Source organism: Lissotriton helveticus, chromosome 4_1 (genome assembly GCF_964261635.1).
Source record: "Lissotriton helveticus chromosome 4_1, aLisHel1.1, whole genome shotgun sequence".
NCBI lineage: Eukaryota > Metazoa > Chordata > Amphibia > Caudata > Salamandridae > Lissotriton > Lissotriton helveticus.
The window spans coordinates 641,365,789-641,385,940 of NC_136063.1; the positions used below are offsets into that span (position 1 = coordinate 641,365,789).

The following is a 20,152-nucleotide window of genomic DNA, read 5'->3' on the forward strand; positions in this document are numbered from 1 at the left end:
ACACCCAAAGGTATGGTGCCCATACAGTCGGTTCGCTACGAAATAGATCCCCAGGGATCTTGTCTAATCCGGGTGCTTTTCCTGGAGGTATTTTAGAAAGAGCGCCACTAATCTCGTTTAGATTTATACTGGGAATATCGCCATCATTTTCATTGGTATGCTTTGTTGCGGTCGAATGGTCAGACCCCCACATAGCATCCCTCTGTGGTCTCATCATCCAGTATCTCTCCCCTTGAATAGAGGGACTCAAAATGGTCACGCCAAACCTCTGCCTCCAGATTCGGCTCTATCCGTGAATTAGCACCAGAGCTACCTGTGTTAACAACTTTCCAAAAAGTCCTCATGTCCCTGTAACCCAGAGAACTTCTCAAAGTATCCCACTTATCAATTTCCCACCCTTTTTTAGCCTCTGTAACTGCGGCCTTATAGGCCATTCTTGATGTTTTAATTGGCCTTGATAGACAGTACCGAAGTTGTTTCGGATTTGCGGCAATGTTCGTTGTACCAAGGATGGGGGGCTTCCGGTTTAGCCTGATAGTTTTTGTGGGATAAAAAAAGTCTAATGTGACTTCCCCTAGCTTGCAATGGTTTGTGGTAACCATCTGAGGATCAATTCTATCCCCATGGGGAGATATTGAATTAGATGCAGTCAGAAGCATCATAATCATGGCTTCATATAGGGCGCTGAGTCTATCTTGTGACTGACGAATATCTGACCATCGCACTCTTCTCCTACAGTTTGAGAGTGTCAATCTGTCATCAATGGGGTTATGTGTAATTATAGCGCTCCCGGGATTAAGCTCATTGAGTTCAAGTACTAAAGCGTTATGGTCACTATCGAGCAGTGGTATAACTTTAAAGTCAATTAACCTGTACCAGGATTTGGAGTCAATTAAAATATAGTCCAATAAGGAACCTCGCTCATTTCTATGGAAGGTGTAGTTACTAGATGTATCAGACGGTGTTCTACCATTACAAGCTCTTAAGGAGTGTTTCAGGAGAAGACAGTTCATCTGCGTCACCGGAGGGCACCATTTTTTAACCGGTGGGCACCTAGTCTCCGGGATGGCCCAATATTTTCCTCATCATAAAGGCTATCATGAAGCATTCCCTCAAGTGGCTCAAACTGACAATTAAAATCCCCTCATAAGATCACCATGTGATTATCTGCAATGGTGGGTAAGAAGGTCATTAGATCTTCCAGTGTTTTTGACTCCTTGCCCTGAATAACTGGTCTGGAGTACACGTTTAGAAGAGCTATAGAGGTCTTTGGAGGGAAATGCAGAAAGACACACAGAATATCGTTAGATGCTGAGTCAATCTGTTTAGCCATGCAGCCTTGATGGACTCCCACCCATGTACTGAGCCCTCCTGATGGTCTCCCTTTTCCCTCTGATGTTGTAGGGATATTAAAAGTGGTGAAACCCAATTTTGAAACATCCCCTCTAGCCCACGTCTCCTGGAACATGCAGAACTCATGTTGGTCAATAAAAAGGGCCCAATTGGGGTAATCTATCTTGCTATTCAGACCCGCTATGTTCCACGATAGGACCCGTGTGCTTGGGCGATTTGGGCAGTTGGATTTATTAGCCACTGCGGGGGTTGGTAGTAATGGGGCCTTACTCAGTCCGATGTTTTCCTTCAAATCGGTCACTCTGGTTAACGGAGGTTTTTGATTGCCAATCAGCGCCATGTCACAGCCGTCGTGGGTGGAACCTGGGGAGCCGCTCATGCTCCCACAAAGTTCTCCTTCCCACACGGCGCGCAGGGCCCTGTATCGATAACCCTGGCACTAATTGCCATTGGAGGGGGCTGTGGTTGGGCTTTAATGCTGGGGGCCTGGTCCTCAAGTCAATCTACTCATTCTAGGCTACAGTACCTATTTGCTGTAGGAATGGTATAAAAAGGTTGCCTTGGCCAGTACTGATCTGGGGGAGCCAACTCACAGTTGTTGGCGTCATCTCTCCAACCCCGCCCATAGTGCTTTATATCTTGGTGGACCCTATTAGGGGGATACAAATAACCCAATGGTAGGACTTGGGTAGTGTCTGATTGTTTCCCGTCCTCTCTAATTAAAATTTCTTGGGCTATCAGAGGATTTCTAAAATTAATCACTATGCAGTCTCCATGCAGATCCTTAGGTCGCCTGCCTATCTAACCCACTCTACGTGTGATTCAAATCTCTTCCACATGGTCATACCAGAAGTGCCTATGGCTGGCAAGCCAATGTACGCATTTATTCTTAAGTTCCTGATGTGATTCATATTAGTCCCTTCTGAGTTTGGGTATGCCTGCAAGGATTAGAACATATGGGGTTGATGCAGGAGGAAGGTTAATGACTGGGTTCTTGAAATAAAGGTGAACAACTGGTTAGGTTTAGAGTAGTAGTGGGTGGCCTCACATTACTATCTCTAGTAGAAACCTCTAGTTGCTGTCTCTATATTAGATACTTGTAACGGGGGGTACTCACTGGGTTTGGGGTCTGGAATGGCCACTGCTCTAATTGCAGTGGTCTGGTCTCGTATTCTAGCATTGGGGCCTACGTTACTAAGTATAGCCCCCCTAGTGCTTGTCCAGTCATTAAAAAGTAAGGTCAACCTGTCAACCCTTTCTAGAAGTGGTTGGAGTTCATCCTTGACTATGTCCCTCATTTGAACCTGCAAGTCCACCACTAACTTTGTGACCCACAATGGCTGTTCGCTTGTTGTTTCTATGCTGTCTTCTAAATCACCCTTCCCCTTGTCAGATGTCTCTCCTGTGGGCTTCTTCCTTCTTACAACTAGTTTGGCTTTATTAGGTTTAGTTTTCGCTTTTTTACCAGGTTGAATGGGTATATCTGCCCTAGTTTGCTCAGGGTTGACTACTTCGACTATTGAGGTTTGAATCCTAGGGGAGTCGGGACCCCTAAAATTTGTGAAGTGTTGGGGTCAATCATTGGAATTTCTAAGTTTGGGGTCAAGGACAGTCGTCTCTCTGTCCGCTCGATTTCGGTAGCCACAGCTCCTAAAGCCTTTTCCAACATCCTATCGATAGAGATTGGTTTGGTATTAGTTTTAGGCATAGGTGGGGCCCGTTTCTTTTCAACGCAGACTCGTCTCCCCATTCTACAATGTCTCTAAGTTATCTAATTTGGACACTGCCATTGGTTAGGGGCTCAGATTGAGAGTGGGTACTGATGCTTGATATTGAAAATATCCACTGCAAAACTCTGTGGGAATACACAACCAGCGTACACAAGGGTACCAGAAAGAGGTACCTATAGTAGGGGGCTCTATCTGGGACCTACGCGCTTAAGGCACCTGATTCTATAGACAGAGTATTTCAAGTCCGATGGGGGAGACCACTAATAAGATTTTAAAATCTATACATAACTCAATAAGAAAACACTAAAACATGTGCAATCCGAAGCTATTCAATTTCTATAGCTAAAAAAGTTAAAAGATAGCAGTGGAACTGTAAAAGGGGTCAAGCGTGCCCGTACAAAAATAAGTGCAAAGTGCAAATTTGTTGGCAGCATAGAGTCCTATGCAGTGCAAACTGCAATTGGGTTACATGCTTCAATGTGTATCAAGGTCAGGGGGTTCAAATGCCTACAAATTAGCAGCGCTCGAAGGGCACAGTATCTTATTCGTTGATCCCAAATTGGTCCCGGGTCTTGAAAGTTAGAGGGATGGCCCAGCCCAGACTCCTCCGGCCTCAGACGGGCACGGACGGGCCCGGCACCGCCCACACGCGGCGAGAGGGCCACGCTGGTCAAGACGGCCTCTGGCACCCTCAGATGATGTCACTGGCCTGCGCCACGCAGGGCCTCCTGGGCGATGTAGGCCACAGCCTAGCCGTTTCCCCCACAGCTATTTTTGGCAGGGCGGTGAAACATCCTGCTAGCCCCTGAAAGATGAGGCAGGTGCGGTTTGAGGGCAATGGAGGCTGTTCCCCTCATGGCAGGCTCCGGCATATGCATATAAGCCATTCTGCTGAAATAAGTATCAGTTTTCCAGCACCTATTGTGTTCTTCAATGGGGTGCAAGCTATTGTAACGGCTTTCAGAGTGCACATGCACGCCTTCAAAGGAGACTACTAGATACTAAACGTTACTCAAACTGTTCATGGAAAGCAGTAGTGCGACAACCCGAAAGTTTTGTGCAGAAGCAAGCAACAATTTTGATTTTCCAGCAGTGTATACCCAAGTCACCCTAAAAGGCTTACCCTGTAAGCAGGTTTCTTTTCGGGAGTATTTTCAGGCTTGCTAGTGTCTGCCGAACAGAACAGTAAAGAGGTGGGGGCAGCAGCAGAGCTCACAGTTCGGCAACTGTCTGGTGGGCGCCCTGCCCTTCCTCTGCACAGACTTTAGTGCCTGCACCGTGATAACTTTTTTTATTGCGCTCAATACCATTTTGTAGTCATTTCATAGCGCACACTAATTTGTGGCAGAGAAAACAAGGTTGGTGGTCTACATCCAAAAGTGGAACTAGCCCGAACCATAGAAGCAGCGACAGGCGTGACGTGGCACAATTACAGAAGGATGACACTGGAAATTAACAAGCTGCGTAAGGTGCTGGGGGAAGGCAGAGGAGTGAACTGCAAGCAGCGCTGTGTGTCAAGCAGTGAGGAGAGGGATGAGAGGAAAAGTATTGCACTCAAAACAAAAACATATGGCCCATAGTGAAAGGATTCTGTAGCAGGGGTAGTCGCCAGGGCGGAATCAAAACAGCCACAAGGCGGGACAAATGTACACTATTCAAAAACTAAAACTATAGAATTTTTTAAGGTAGACCAAGCAACCAATGAACAGCGGTGAGAGTGTGGATTACAGCATGCCTCGCAGAGCAGCGCATACGACCTGCCTCTAAACTCAACCTAAAAACCACATTATTACTATTAACCCACTATAATTTGGAGCATATTTACATTACAATCTTGATTTAGTAACCTACCAAAGAAATCGGTTCTCTGGAAGAGACAACAAAAATGTCAGATACATCAATTAAAGGAGGAGAGTCACATCACCCAAATATTGTGACGACTAAATTGGCTTCTAGTCCACGCTGCTTTTACCTTTAAGCTCCTCATCTTCATGCAATGTATAGAAAACTTAAAAAGACGAGACATTCAAACATGAACTCAAACTCCCAGAGGCTATTAGAATCTGTAAATCAACTGAAGGGATGGATTGATCTTTCATCAAGTAGCCCCAATCACTTGAATCGCACAAACAATGAAAATACACAAGCAACACAACATAATCTTCAGGAAAAATGTAAGCACTACAAAGGACTGGGAAAGCACCTCAGCCCCACCACGATTCCCGCCTCCACACACAAACCCACCACCATACACACAGTGTGCGTTTGTGAGTTTTATCACTATACCAAACAACAACCACAGGTTAGCACAAAACACATATTAGAAACTATGCAAATTAACCCCTTCAGCGCTGTGCACATTTTCACCTTGTGCGGGCGATTTACATAGTGGGCGGGATTCGGATGGCCACCGGCCGTCGTCCGCACTCGTCCACCGTGACGCATGACGGCCAGGGGCCATCATGCGCACCGAAGGGGTTAAGACACTTAAGGATTAGATAAATGTTTAAAATTGGGTCTCTGGTTGACAAAAGGTATGCACCCTGTCCAAATAGGGACCACAATCCTAGTCAGGATAAGCTAGATAAACACTTTAAATTAACCAGTGCTCACGCTCTGGTAGCTTGGCACAGAGCAGGCAGGCTTAATTTAGAGGCAATGTGTAAAGTATTTTTGCAACACACACACACACAGTAACACAATGAAAACACCACAAAAAGATTCCACACAGGTTTAGAAAAATATAGAATATTTGAGTAAAACAAGTCCAAAACAACATAAATACAATCAGTAGAAGTCGAGACATGAATTGTTAAAGAATAAATGCAAAAACGGTGCTTAGAAGTCAATAGTACTTGAAGTCATGAGGGACCAGGGTAAAACCAAAGTGCAGGTTGAGCGCACTCAAGGGCAGGCAGGCTACAGGACTCAAGACAGGCCCGCTAACAAAGTACCTTGAATCAAGCAAAGCATCAATGACGAAGACTTGATGCAAAGAGTCGCTGCGTTGTTGTCGATCCGTGAATGAGGCCAGCGTTTGAGCCAATCCGCACTGACGATGGAAGCTTTGGTCTCGAACCCCTCTGCAATGCAGGCGCTGCGTTGATGTCGAGCAGGGCAGTCCGTAAGCTTCGAGCCACGCCAGTAGTAGAGTTGCTGTCATCAAGCGACCGCTGCTTCAGTGTTGAAGGTGATCTGAGCAAAGTCACTACTGCGTCGATGTCAAGGTCGAAAAAGCTGCAAGAGCCCACTGCGGAGCCCAGGACTTGAGGGGCACCTCAGGGAGGGATGAGACTCACAGATGGCAGAGTCCAGCAGCACCAGCAGGATTGCAGGAAGTTTTTTGTGTCCCTGAGACTTCAGCGAACAGGAGGCAAGCCCTTGGAGTCACTCTAGGTTCAAGTGAGATGAGTTCAGCCCTGTCCTCAGCAGGGAAGCTCAACAAAGCAGAGAAGTAGCTCCTCAGGACAGTCAGTCAAGGCAAAGTGGCAACCCTTACAGCACAGCCGACTTTACTCCAGCAGAGTTCTTCCCAGGTCCAGTATTGTACTGATTTGGTAGGGCCAGAGCCCCAGTGCTTATACCCAAATGAGGATGTGCAGTGGGAGGAGAAATCAAACCAGCTCCATTAAATGCAAAGGTCCCCTTTAATCCCAGCCGTCTGCCAGGCTATCTGTGGAGGATAATCAGTCCTTTGTGTGGGGACAGGACACAACCTATTGAGATGTAAGTGCGAGCTCCCTCTCTCCCTTCCTACCCATGGGGGCTATCAGAATGCATACGAGTTCTTCGTCACACCCACCCTTCCTATGTTTGTGGCTGCCTAGAGGGAATGCACAAAGTGTAGCTGTCACCCAGTCCAGATGTGTATTGGAGACAGGCTACAGTCACACAAAGCAAACTTAGGAGCAGAGGAATGTCCACTTTGTAAAAGTGCCATTTCTAAAATAGTAATGTCAAATCCAACTTTACCACTAAAGAGGATTTCTCATTAGCCTTTCAAAGATATGAAACATGATTTAGCTACTCCTTTCTAATCAGTAAATACAGCTTAAAGGTGCTTTAAGGAATTCCCAATGCTAGCCTATGAGAGTCGGCCTTATAGTAGTGAAAAATGAATTTAGCTGTTTGTCGCTACCAGGACATGCAAAACATAAAAGTACATGTCCTACCTTTTACTTACACAACACCCTGCCCTTAGGGCTACCTAGGGCCTACCTTAGGGGTAACCTAAGTGTAATAAAAGGGGAGTTTAAGGCTTGGCAAGTGGTTTTAAATGCCAAGTCGAAGTGGCAGTAAGCTGCCCACAATGGCAGACCAGAGACAAGTTTATAAGGCTACTTGTGTGGGTGGCACAATCAATGCTGGAGGCCCACTAGTAACATTTAGATTACAGGCCCTGGTTATATGGTATACCACTTTACAAGGGAGTTATAAGTAAACTAAATATGGCAAGCAGGTAAATACCAATTTCACCATGTTTTACAGGAGAAACAAATGCACGTTAGCACTTTTAGCAGTGGAAAGTGCTCAAAATCCTAAGGCCAACAAAAAGAGTTCACAAAAAAAGAGGAGGAAGGCAAAGTTTGGGGTGATCCTTCAGAGAGGGCATTCTCCATCAATAAGAAAAGTTCAAAAGACAATACACAAAACACACAGTAATACAATAACTTGAACATATTATTGAGCTACGACCATAGCTCATAATCACTGTGAAGTTGCACATTCTACATTTCAGTAGGTTCCGTCCTATCAAAATGTTTCCCACATTTACATTGTGCTTGACCAGTTTCAGTCTGATACCATGCTTACAGCAGCATGAAACCTGAACTATTGTGTGATCAGTTGTCGGCTCAAAGTGTTTTCCCAGTGTGCCATGACCTTATATGTTCACCAACTGGCTGCATAGCATCACATTTCAATAAATGTTTCTGAATTATGCAAGCCTATCTCCACTGCCCTCCTCTGTGTCATCTTGCCTCTCCTAAAGCACATACTTAACTTGTGAGCCACAACTTGGTGGGATACTTGGGTTCTATAAGACAGCAGCCAGTGTAATGTAAGGACGTCAAAGCTCGTTTTCTATGCTTTACCTGAATGGAGTAAGACACATGTAACAACTAAGAATCAAAATGCAACCTGTGCTTGCTGCTCACTTAAGTCAAACAGACAACGCGTTATTGCCAAGGGAAGGCAGTTAAAAGACTTCACAGTTTATATATTGTTCTCCGATAACAGCGGATCCTCATTTTATCTATTATGCATGACTAAAATGCTGAGCAGGCGTTTTTGTTATTAGAGGCTGAGAATCAGCTAAACTCACCGAGTGTCTCCCCCAAACTCGTGTATAGATGACGCATGCGGTAGGAATGCCAATGATTGTGTTTGCTTTGTCAAGTAGGCGCTAATGGGAGGCATAACAAGATAGAGGCATTCCTGGGCTCAGGCAAAAGCGTCATAAATTCAGCTATGCAATCTCAAATAAAGTGTAAGACCAGCACCTTAAATACTGTCTGACTAACTAAATCAACAATTATCACAGCTTGTCAAAATGTTCAATAAAACACGCACCAGCAGAAAGATGGTTTGACCGCGACGTCACAACTCACCGAGCTGTACAACAGACTAAACGAATTCCACAAAATGTTACTTATTTATTGCAGCTACACTGTACATGGTGCATGGTAAACGTAGATTATGATTTGGTATTCAAGGTACATGAAGTAGTTATGCTTTGAGTAAACCCAGTGAGGGAGTTGGTTCACCTACACGCTATGACATTTAATACTACTTGGTCACCTAATTTCACCACTGTCTGTTCTTGGACTGCACATGTTTCTTCCACTGTTTGTTCAGGGTTAGTACCATGTGACTGTACCACATTTTGGCAGCAACTCACCGTTGCACCACACACTCTATTTTGTTATGTCACCAGAGACGACAAACAGGAAAACACCAACCAGTTCTTGGGGTTTTGAAACTTCCTATTATCTAGGCGCACTTAAGTCACTTACGTGGGAAGTACCAATGATTTGCATTGAACTAGCAGTCCCTCTTCTGTCGGGGACGGTTTTCAAGAGCTGAAAGAAAATGCAAAGGCCCAGAAACTCAGGGCACGAATCAAGCATCAGGGGGCTGGGGTCATTACAGGTTAGAAGGTTGGGGAGATAAAGTTAAGTGCACAGCATATCCACTGAAGAATGTTTGCCGCACAAAGAGCCCTACATAGTAGACTATTCAAAAGGGGGTGGCGATGGACAGAGTATCTGAATTAAGCAGAACACTCCTACCCAGTCAAAAGATCAGGGCTTGATCCATCACCGTTTTTTAGCTCACTGCACCATCCCAGTTCAGAACCTGGCTACATGCAAATTAGTCTGACCCTGGCCCAGTGCATCATGGGAACAGGGCAGACCAAACTACCAAGCCAATTCTTTACTGGAAAGGAAACAAGCTTCCGGGGACCGGTTTCTGGCATTACAGCCGTCTTCGGCCCGGCTTGCTTGAATCCTGATGGTGCAGTGAGCAAGGGACTCACATCTGAGCATACCCTTCCACACTTGTGGTGGCCAAAACGATTCAAAAGGGGGTGGCGATGGACAGAGTATCTGAATTAAGCAGAACACTCCTACCCAGTCAAAAGATCAGGGCTTGATCCATCACCGTTTTTTTGCTCACTGCACCATCCCAGTTCAGAACCTGGCTACATGCAAATTAGTCTGACCCTGGCCCAGTGCATCATGGGAACAGGGCAGACCAAACTACCAAGCCAATTCTTTACTGGAAAGGAAACAAGCTTCCGGGAACCGGTTTCTGGCATTACAGCCGTCTTCGGCCCGGCTTGCATGAATCCTGATGGTGCAGTGAGCAAGGGACTCACATCTGAGCATACCCTTCCACACTTGTGGTGGCCAAAACGATTCAAAAGGGGGTGGCGATGGACAGAGTATCTGAATTAAGCAGAACACTCCTACCCAGTCAAAAGATCAGGGCTTGATCCATCACCGTTTTTTAGCTCACTGCACCATCCCAGTTCAGAACCTGGCTACATGCAAATTAGTCTGACCCTGGCCCAGTGCATCATGGGAACAGGGCAGACCAAACTACCAAGCCAATTCTTTACTGGAAAGGAAACAAGCTTCCGGGGACCGGTTTCTGGCATAACAGCCGTCTTCGGCCCGGCTTGCTTGAATCCTGATGGTGCAGTGAGCAAGGTACTCACATCTGAGCATACCCTTCCACACTTGTGGTGGCCAAAACGATTCAAATGCCAGAAACCGGTCCCCGGAAGCTTGTCTCCTTTCTGGTGAAGAATTGGCTTGGTAGTTTGGTCTGCCCTGTTCCCATGATGCACTGGGCCAGGGACAGACTAATTTGCATATAGCCAGGTTCTGAGCTGGGATGGGGCAGTGAGCTAAATAACGGTGATGGATCAAGCCCTGATCTTTGGACTGGGTAAGAGTGGTCTGCTTAATTCAGACACTCTGTTCATCACCACCCCCTTTTCTGAATCGTTTTTGGCCACTATAGGTGTGGCAGGGTATACTCAGACATGAGTCCCTTGCTCACTGCTCCATCAGGATTCAAGCAAGCCGGGCCGACGACGGCTGAAATGCCAGAAACCGGTCCCCGGAAGCTTGTCTCCTTTCTGGTGAAGAATTGGCTTGGTAGTTTGGTCTGCCCTGTTCCCATGATGCACTGGGCCAGGGACAGACTAATTTGCATATAGCCAGGTTCTGAGCTGGGATGGGGCAGTGAGCTAAATAACGGTGATGGATCAAGCCCTGATCTTTGGACTGGGTAAGAGTGGTCTGCTTAATTCAGACACTCTGTTCATCACAACCCCCTTTTCTGAATCGTTTTTGGCCACTATAGATGTGGCAGGGTATACTCAGACATGAGTCCCTTGCTCACTGCTCCATCAGGATTCAAGCAAGCCGGGCCGACGACGGCTGAAATGCCAGAAACCGGTCCCCGGAAGCTTGTCTCCTTTCTGGTGAAGAATTGGCTCGGTAGTTTGGTCTGCCCTGTTCCCATGATGCACTGGGCCAGGGACAGACTAATTTGCATATAGCCAGGTTCTGAGCTGGGATGGGGCAGTGAGCTAAATAACGGTGATGGATCAAGCCCTGATCTTTGGACTGGGTAAGAGTGGTCTGCTTAATTCAGACACTCTGTTCATCACCACCCCCTTTTCTCTACATAGTAGACTGACACGCTCCAAAAATTGGTGTCAAACGAGCATCCAGAGGGGGAAAAGGGGTCCCTGGCTACCGAGGTGGAAGGGTGCCAAAATGGTGTGCTGGCCTTAGGGAATGGCCATCGGGTCGGCCTGGTTCAACATCAGCTTCCAACAAAGAAGTACACATAAAAGATCCCACCCGACCGAGCAGGCAAAAAAACATTCACGTCACGGAAAGATACGTGTCCTTTCAAAGATAAACATAAGCACTGTGTTCTGCACAATCCGATGTATGGCAGTAGGTTATTGAACCAAAACAATCACAAAATGCTCAAAAGTTGGCAACCCATCATTGCAACACAGTTCTCTGATGCAGGAATAAGAGAGGAGAATAGATCCAAGTATGGAGGGTTTATTTACTACTATTATGGCAGAAGGGGGTGTAGTCTTAATTGTTCTTATTTTATTTTATGGGGGTAGGTAGGCAGTTTACATACAGCAAAGATACTACTAAGCAGGCGTGTACAGTTACAGGTTGTGTGCCAGGTCATAATTCTGGTGAGGATTGGAGTGGGAGGGTAGAGAGGGCTACTGTTAGGAGAGGATGTACTCTGGGTGAGTCAATTGATTGGAGACAGGAATAAGGAAAATAGGTGCATTTTAGCTCTTTTCTGAATTGTTACAGGGAAGGGACAACTCTTGGCGTAAAAGGTAACTCATAATGGTAACTTACAGCACTTTGCTGACTTTTGGCTAGGTCTGCCCCATAGAAATACCATATACATACATACAACTCGTTCTCAATTCTCTGGACGGAGACAGTGAAAGTTTTTTTACATTATTTTCTGTCTCTCTTCTCTTCTGATGGTGCACAGACCTACTACACATATATGGATCTTGTTAGAAATGTAGTCCAGAATGAGAGTGCATGGCCTTGTATATCATTCAATGTGATATCAATTTGCTAAAGGTGGCATGGAGACCATAGCTGAGTAGTTGGATAGTGAGGATGATGTATCAGAGTTATATTTGATTTGTGAGGAGTTATGAGACAAGGGCAGATTTTAACAGAGGTCAGGGTAGTGTTGGGGGACTGGTGAGTTAGGCAATGGCATTATATACATTTAGACAGGAAGGATAGAGTGCATAGAAGCTGCTTGGGGCAGGAAAAGGTTGCTTTTGCGCATATGGCTTAATTGGAAGCAGAACATCAGGCATTTTATTCTTTTCATGCTCCTTAAAGGTCAATTTAGAGTCTATATGGAATCCGAGGTTTGGCATATGGGGGTGGGGGTGGATGCTGGCAGAAAAGCCTTCTAGGCTTGTGTGTGAGAGCCGTGCTTGGATCTGAGATTGAGGTGAACTAAGGTTTAAGAGAAGGAACTTGGCCTTAGTTAGATTGAATTTAAAACATTGATTCAACATCCTAATACAGCTGTTCAGAAAGCAAGATCTCAAGCAGCCAAAGTCACTGGCCAACATATCTGAGCTGAAGTTGGAGTCCTGGGTCTACATTGGAACAGTAAACCCTCTTCCGTACACTATGGGCTCATTAGGATGTCGGGCGGATCGCCACCGTCATGCGGGCGGTGACGATCCACCCGACATTCTTGCCTGCCCGCCACCCATTTCCTCCCCGCCATATTACTAGGGCGGGGGGGCCGCGGCGGATGGAAACACTGTCTGCCGCTTTTCCGCCCCGGTCGCCTTGCGACCGGGGACGGAAAAGGGTTCATATGGTGGTGTGTCTATCAGACACCGGCAGCCATATTATGATGGGCTTCGGCAGATGCCTTTCCGTGGCAGCAATGCCGCCACAGAAAAGCATACGGTCTTTACTTTGGGGGCCCCCTGCGGGCCCCCATGGTGAAGGCGAGGTGGGGGGTGCACATGGGGGGTACCTGTGGTACCCCCCTGCATTTGCATACACAATGCGGCAGGCACCACGCGGTGCCTGCTGCTTTATGTATGCAAATGCATACCATGCATTTATAACATTGCGGTGGGTGCTGGTGTGAACACCGCCCGCCGCAATGTTATAAATGGATGATGCGCCCGCCAGTGTGGGGGGCGCATCATAATGGGCATGGCGAGACCGCCGCTCAGATCGCGGGTGGTCCCGTTTTCCACGAGGATGGCGGGCGGGCAAAGTCCGCCCGCCATCCTAATGGGGGCCTATGTCTCTGTGCAGATCATCTGCTAAGGCTATGTAAAAGCTGCTGAGTATGAATCGTAGTAAGACCACAAAGATTACTATGGCAACTTATCATATGCCATCTGGGAATATGGAATTAATTCAGAAATATGGGTGAGTATGCAATAGTCACAGGATTGTTTTATAACTTCACCACTAGGTGAAGGCCTACCAGTGGTCAGAACGTTCTGCAACCTCAAATGCACAGGTTACAGAACTTTAGAGCCCAATACCACAGGTGGTTCCGTGTGTTGACAAAAGCTACACTGTTTGAACCTTTCTGACCAATGGTAGGCCTTCACCTTGTGCACTGTTGGTTGAGTCGGTCCTCTTGCTCTAATGAAATTGCCATAGTCCTTCTTTGGGCACTGAAACATGTCAGCCGTTTGTTACTTTGTGGTCTGAGAATGTGTAATTGGTTTTAATCATGTGTCAAAAGTCCATTTAATTAGAAAAAATGGGTACTTGAGACAAAATGTTAACATTATTTTTGGGTGATCTGACTCAGAGTGATGATAGAACTTTCATTCAATTGAGGACTTTTCCCTTTTTGATGCAGTTACTAATATATTTGTTTTTTAACACTTCTCAGGTCTCCCCCAAAAGTAGATCTTGGAGGATTGTTCTTTTTTCCTGCATCCGTAGGAAAGTGTTGATAATGAGATATTAGCCAGTTTGTAGCACTCTTCGACAGGTTTGTGATGATTATCTATGTGAGGCATTTCCCTATATCTAATTTTACACTATTCAATTCAATGCTTTGGAACTCAAACGAGGTCTGCATAAAATAAGACAAGACAATAAATATAAAATCATATTATATAGAAAAATGAATAAATAGATACACATTTTAAAACATTTATACCCATAAACTCATTTTCTGTAGCAGCAAACTGCATAACAACTGATGTAAATTCATAAAACCACACAGAATTTAAACTTTGTGCAAATTACTCTAATTTCGAACAATCAACATTCACATAGCACCGCAGCAATCCTGAATCTGAGTTAGTATAAATTTATAAAGCCTTTAAAATATTTCAAAACGTTGCCACATATTACGTCATATTTTGGATGAAATAAAGTTCATGTGCTACCCCAGCAGATTTGATAATATTCTTTAAGAACATTGGCCTTAGGATTTGGCAACGGCAGAGAGATAATGCAGGACAAACAAAAAAGTACATGATTAAGATCTTGGGTCCCAGAGTTACACAAGTTACACTCTTACCCTGTTTTCCCAGAATAGGGCCAGCCTGCCAGTAGCGCATTTAGCGGATGCAAGTATGTTAGACCCAGCAGTTTCTGGCTGGCTGGGACAGAAACCACTGTCCTAGATAGGATAAGTACAATACACTTGTCTGATAACCTGTGCTCATCCTTGGGTAACTTTGCACAGAGAAGTCAGGCTTATCCTCAGGGTCAAAGTATAAAGTATTGGCACAACACTACCACTGCAACACACTACAAAAAGACCACACTGTATGTATAAAACATTGGTCTTTGTATTATACACACATTGGAATCAAAACAACATACACATTGGATATATGCTTTACAGTTATATGCAATTGTTGAACTTTCACATTAGCAGCAGAACGGCTTCAACATATATTTACTAGTCATAGTTATTTACCTGCCCAGTTATCCCCTTGCCTCGTAAGCCACATAAACCCATGTGCATACTTCCCCGAGGTGTTCATGAACTAAGCAATCCTTCCCACGTCAAAAGCGAAACAAAATATAAATGCAGACTGTTAAGAGGTATTCCACTTTCCCACTAACACATTAGCATAGAACACGACATTCCCAATATTGCACACCCTGTAGAGTTTTAATGGTCAAGAAATTACAGGTTTTGAATACGCCTCATGGCCCAGCCACTAAAACTACACCAGTCAACGATACAAGTTACACCTGCTAGCAACACTTTGATTAGATTGTCGGGACCACCTAAAGTGGAAGGATACAGTTGCTTGGTTTCGTCCCTCCAGATTAGGCCTTCAGGCATCCAGCGGCACCTTCACTACGTGCGGGATCACCATCCCCCATGTAGGCAGAACACTGACACCAGAAGCAGGCACACTTCCAAATTGGAGAAATGTCACCCCTCTGGCGGGGGTGCAAACTGCTACAGGTGCTCCAGGCAGCCAGCCTAGGGTGCGCACAAGGCACAACGAGACACTTCTGGTCCAGTCACGATATTCTCAACAAAAGAGTACCTTGTGGCGTAGGTCTGGGGAGAGCGAGTCACCGACCTTGGAAGGAGGTTGCGGTGCCAGGCACTGTCATCCTCCCGATCTGGAGATCGGAGACAGTCTAGGCTTCCAGTTCGGGTCCTGCTGACTTGGCAAATGTCCCCCAACACGCCTCGGATATCACAAGCTACAGAGTGCGAGCTAGCACAGGTTTACAGTTGCAATCACGGGTCCTTTCGGACTTGGCAAACTTCCCCAGCACTCGTTGAACTCCTCACGTTCCAGCACTCCAGATAGAATGCTAATCTATACAAGCACACTCCTCTGCACAGTGTGATTACAGTGTATGTCAGGACAGTCATTGTCAAAACCGACGATAACTTCCACCTGTTTCTGAAGCACCCTGCACGGTCCTTGCGATCCAGTGGAAATGGAGAGATCCTTTCAGTCCCTAGGACCTTGTGACAGGAGGCTAGCCAACTGCCCTTGGAGGGTGCTTAGGGACCCGGGTCATGACAGCTGGCAATTACCTGCAGGCCAGTAACATCCAGGAAAAATCCAAGTGACAGACCTCTTCCTGAAGTAAGAAAAGCCCAGGCCACCTCAAGTGTGTTGATAATCCAGTCGGTGTCCCTCCTGCCCCTATGATTCCTCTAGTCGATGCCCCATCATTGAAGCAGTGTAGTATGGTTCCAACCCCAAAAGCGTATATCTATCTCCTAATCGCAGTGCCCCAGTAGTTATATCCACTATGGCCTTTGAAGATAAGATCAGGTCAAAAGGCCACCTGTGAAATGCACAGGCCCTCTCTAAATGTTGTCCTGTCCGCCATCCTACACTGGGAGGCTTGATCAATAACTTTAGTGGGGCCAAGACCCTGCCCTTTGGAATGCAGGTGCCAATTCCACCTCCTCCTATAAGTCCCAGGAAGGCCCCTCAGAGGTCGGCAGTTTTCCTTAAGACCCTAGTTTATGGCCTTCTATCAGATGCAGCCGTACCCCAAGCACCAAGATGTGGATTGGAGACAGAGCCACAAGCACAGAAATGCCCACTTTCCCAAAGTGTAACTTCCACATTAGTAATGTTGAATCCACTTGCACGACCAGAAAGGATTTGCCATTACTAACTCATCAATATCAAACACTATACTGCTACTCTTCTGTACATAGGAAATACTGCTGAATAGCGTTTCCACTGGTCTCCCATGTTAATCAATGCGAGAAGCAGGCCCCACCATATCGAGCACACGATCTGGTGCCATTCACTACCTGTGCATGTAAAGCACTCACGCCCATGCCCTGCCTCTTCCCAACAATGCACCTTTCCCCTGGGAAGTACTCTAATGTCGCGAGAGACTGCAGAACCTTGGCAAGTAGCTCCTTAAATGCCATAGCGAGTAACAGTAACCTGCACACAGGGCCTGCTAGGACAAACCTGTGGTACGTTTGAAGAGCTACCTCCATGGGTGGCGCAACCCGTGCTGTAGGCTCACATAGGAACAATTGAACTACATACCATGGGTATATTTATCCCTAGGCAAGAAACTTGCAACTAATTCTAATCAGCCTATCATGAATACACCTATCACCAGTAAGTATATAACAAGCACAGTGCTTTGGCACTGAATGGCAGTGTCCAAAGCGCTCAAATGTCTAAGGCAGCGGTACAAAAGGGGGTGGTGATGGACGAAGCATCTGAACAAATCAAACACTCACACCCAGTCAAAAGATCTGGGTTTAATCCATCACTGTTCTTTAGCCCACTCTGCCACCCCAGTTCAGACATGGCCATATGCAAATCAGTCTGACCCTGTGCCTCATGGGAACAGTCCATCCCGAACTGCCAAGCCATGCCTACCCTCGACTGGAAACAAGCTTCCTAGGACCGGTTTCTGTCATTCCAGCCGTCTTCAGCCAGGCTTGCTTGAAGCCAGTGGCAAAGTGAGCAAGGGACTCACGTCTAAGCATACCCTGCCAACTTATGGCGAACAAAGCGGTACAAAAGGGGGTGGTGATGGACGGAGCATGTCTAAGGCAAGCACATAGACCAGCGGAAAACCAGGAGGGACAAAGGCAAAAAGTCAAAGGAAAGCACCCTAAAAAGGGTCATTTTCAAAAAAGTTCATTCAAAATAATATCCAAAAACGGCAGAGATTATGGTCCAAATTTCAGGCCAGGTACTGCTGAGCTACCTTGGAGAGGCTGGACAGAGTTACTGTCTCAAGCCTTTTTTGGGACATACAGGACATAACATCTGTCTGATAGCTAATACAGAGGCATCTTTAGGTAGCGTTTAAATTGTATGGGAGAAAGGGAAGCTAATACCTCTTCCTGCAGTTCAAGGTAACCTAGCGCCAAGTCATAACCTCAGGTAAATGTATATTTTCCCAGTTCAAAGCAAAATGTTTCACGATTCATGAAATGTCAATCATGGAATCCTTTTCACTGTTCTTGACCTGAAAGTCCCACCGAATCACACTGGCCAGCCCTTATAAATATGAGCTTGTCAGACCGAATTCCAACCTCATTGCTGGGGTAGAAACGAACGAGTTAAAATTACATAATTTACATAAAATGTGCCCTTCCATTTTCTCTAAGTAGTCCCATTGTGATACCTTTATAGATTCTATGGCATATAGCAGAGTCGGAGGGACTTTCTCCTTAAATACAGATAGCATATGAATAAAGTGTCTCCACAACATCGCATTGTAAAAAACCTGTAACCCATTGGCACGCGAAGAAGTTTTAGCAGAACAATATTCAAATGTGCTTTTTCCAGAATGTTATCTGCTACGATTTTCCCTAAAATGGGGTATGAGTTTACGATGCCCAACTTCTCTGGACCCATACTCCAAACATATTTACTGATCTTCCCAGCATTTCTGCTTTCTAAAATTAGTACCTTACTCTTTGAGATGTTGATCTTCAAATAATGTAGACGTATACTGTTGCAAAGACACCAGCTTATTACCCAGGCCCTTGGGGGTTAGGTCCAGAATTGCAACATCACTTGCATACATCAGGCAAGAGAAAAGAAGACAACCTATGTTTGGATTCTCTCCCTTGTTACATGCAAAGCAGTCAGGAAGGTCTGACACATACAATGAGAAAAGTAACGGGGCCAGCAGCCAGTTTCAGGACATATGAGGATAATCCTCGATCCCCTCTAATAATAGCCGACACCATGTGGAGGAATGGAGGACACAACTTTTTGCCATATTTTATACTTTTTTACACTCTTCTAAAGCCCCACTTGTTTTTGGTTTCTGTCTGTAGTTTCAGCCCATTTTTACAGGAATCCCAGTGATAGGGGACTGGGCATTTAGTTCTAGAATAAACAAGAGACCCGTTTGGGACAGTGTGTACATAAAAGTTTCTTTGGGGTGACAGGAGAGTTGGGTTTTGTTGTTGTACATTGTTTGAGTGAAAAGTACGCCATTTTTCTCCTTTTCCCCTCTTTAGCTACTTTATTGCTTGATAGACTCCTGCTTGGAGCCAGTCCCTTTGCTACCTCACTTTGAGAGAAACATCACTTTGTGCAGAGACTGTATCTTGAGAGCAGCCTGGAAAGGAAATTTAAAACCAACCCTGACTGGTGCTGAATCCATAGACAATGGATCTACATCCTCTGTTTAGAAAATGTCTTTAAAAGTGGGATCCAAACAATGGCGCTTTGTTTCAGTCCAGTGTTCTTCTTGCCCAAGGAAGGTAGTGCTTCACAGAGCGCTCAAAGAGTTGCTGTGTAACCAGGGCGGGTTTTTGTCTGACAGACGGTTTTGGAAAGGTAAGGAGGTATCACCTTAAATCTTCGCTTTCTGTTGGAAGATGGAAGCATGTACTTAAAGAGCCTAGAAGTCTGCCTGTCTGGTGAGACAGAACAAGGTTGTATGACCCCGCAAATGGAGAGACTGTTCGGAAGGAAAGGACTGTGTGTTCCAAGTGTGTGAAGCATCCAGAAGAAGTGGACAAAAATAAAGAGCGAGCCAGATGTGCCCCATGCTGCAAAGGTATTCCCCCAGACCTTCAGTGTTCTCTGACAGTTCCTGAGTGAACTGTAACCCTAAATCGGACAAGGCTGCTGAAGCCACCGCAAAGAAGAGAACCATTGCCATAAGGGTGGGAGCATGGCATGCGCCTCCCGTACAGCCTCAATTGCTAAGTAATCAAGAACAGCTAAACATGGGCCTTAGCATGCATACGGGGACAGAAATTGATGAGCGCAACGAAGACCACTGGACCGCTTAAAACATTTTAACCAAGGATTGAAAAAAGACAATAAACAGAGCTGTCCGGCTAAACAATAAGAAGGCTATGAGTTGTCTTAACCTGTTCCTAATCCTTGCCTACTCTGCATAGCCGCGACAACTGCAGAGACAAACAACAATACCAGGATGGAGAGAGGTGTAAGGGGGCAGGGTTCTGGTGGGACCAGGTATAGGGCACACTGTTAAGGGGGAGAGGGGTATCTGGGGTATAAAGCGTAACTAAAAATAGAA

At 45.8% G+C, this 20,152-nt stretch overlaps 1 protein-coding gene across 2 annotated transcripts in view; it reads right to left on the bottom strand.

The window, feature by feature from the left end:
- FAM110B (family with sequence similarity 110 member B) overlaps nt 1-20,152 on the bottom strand; it is a 496,654-nt gene that overhangs the window by 468,218 nt on the left and 8,284 nt on the right. The gene's annotated exons all lie outside the window — the stretch shown is intronic.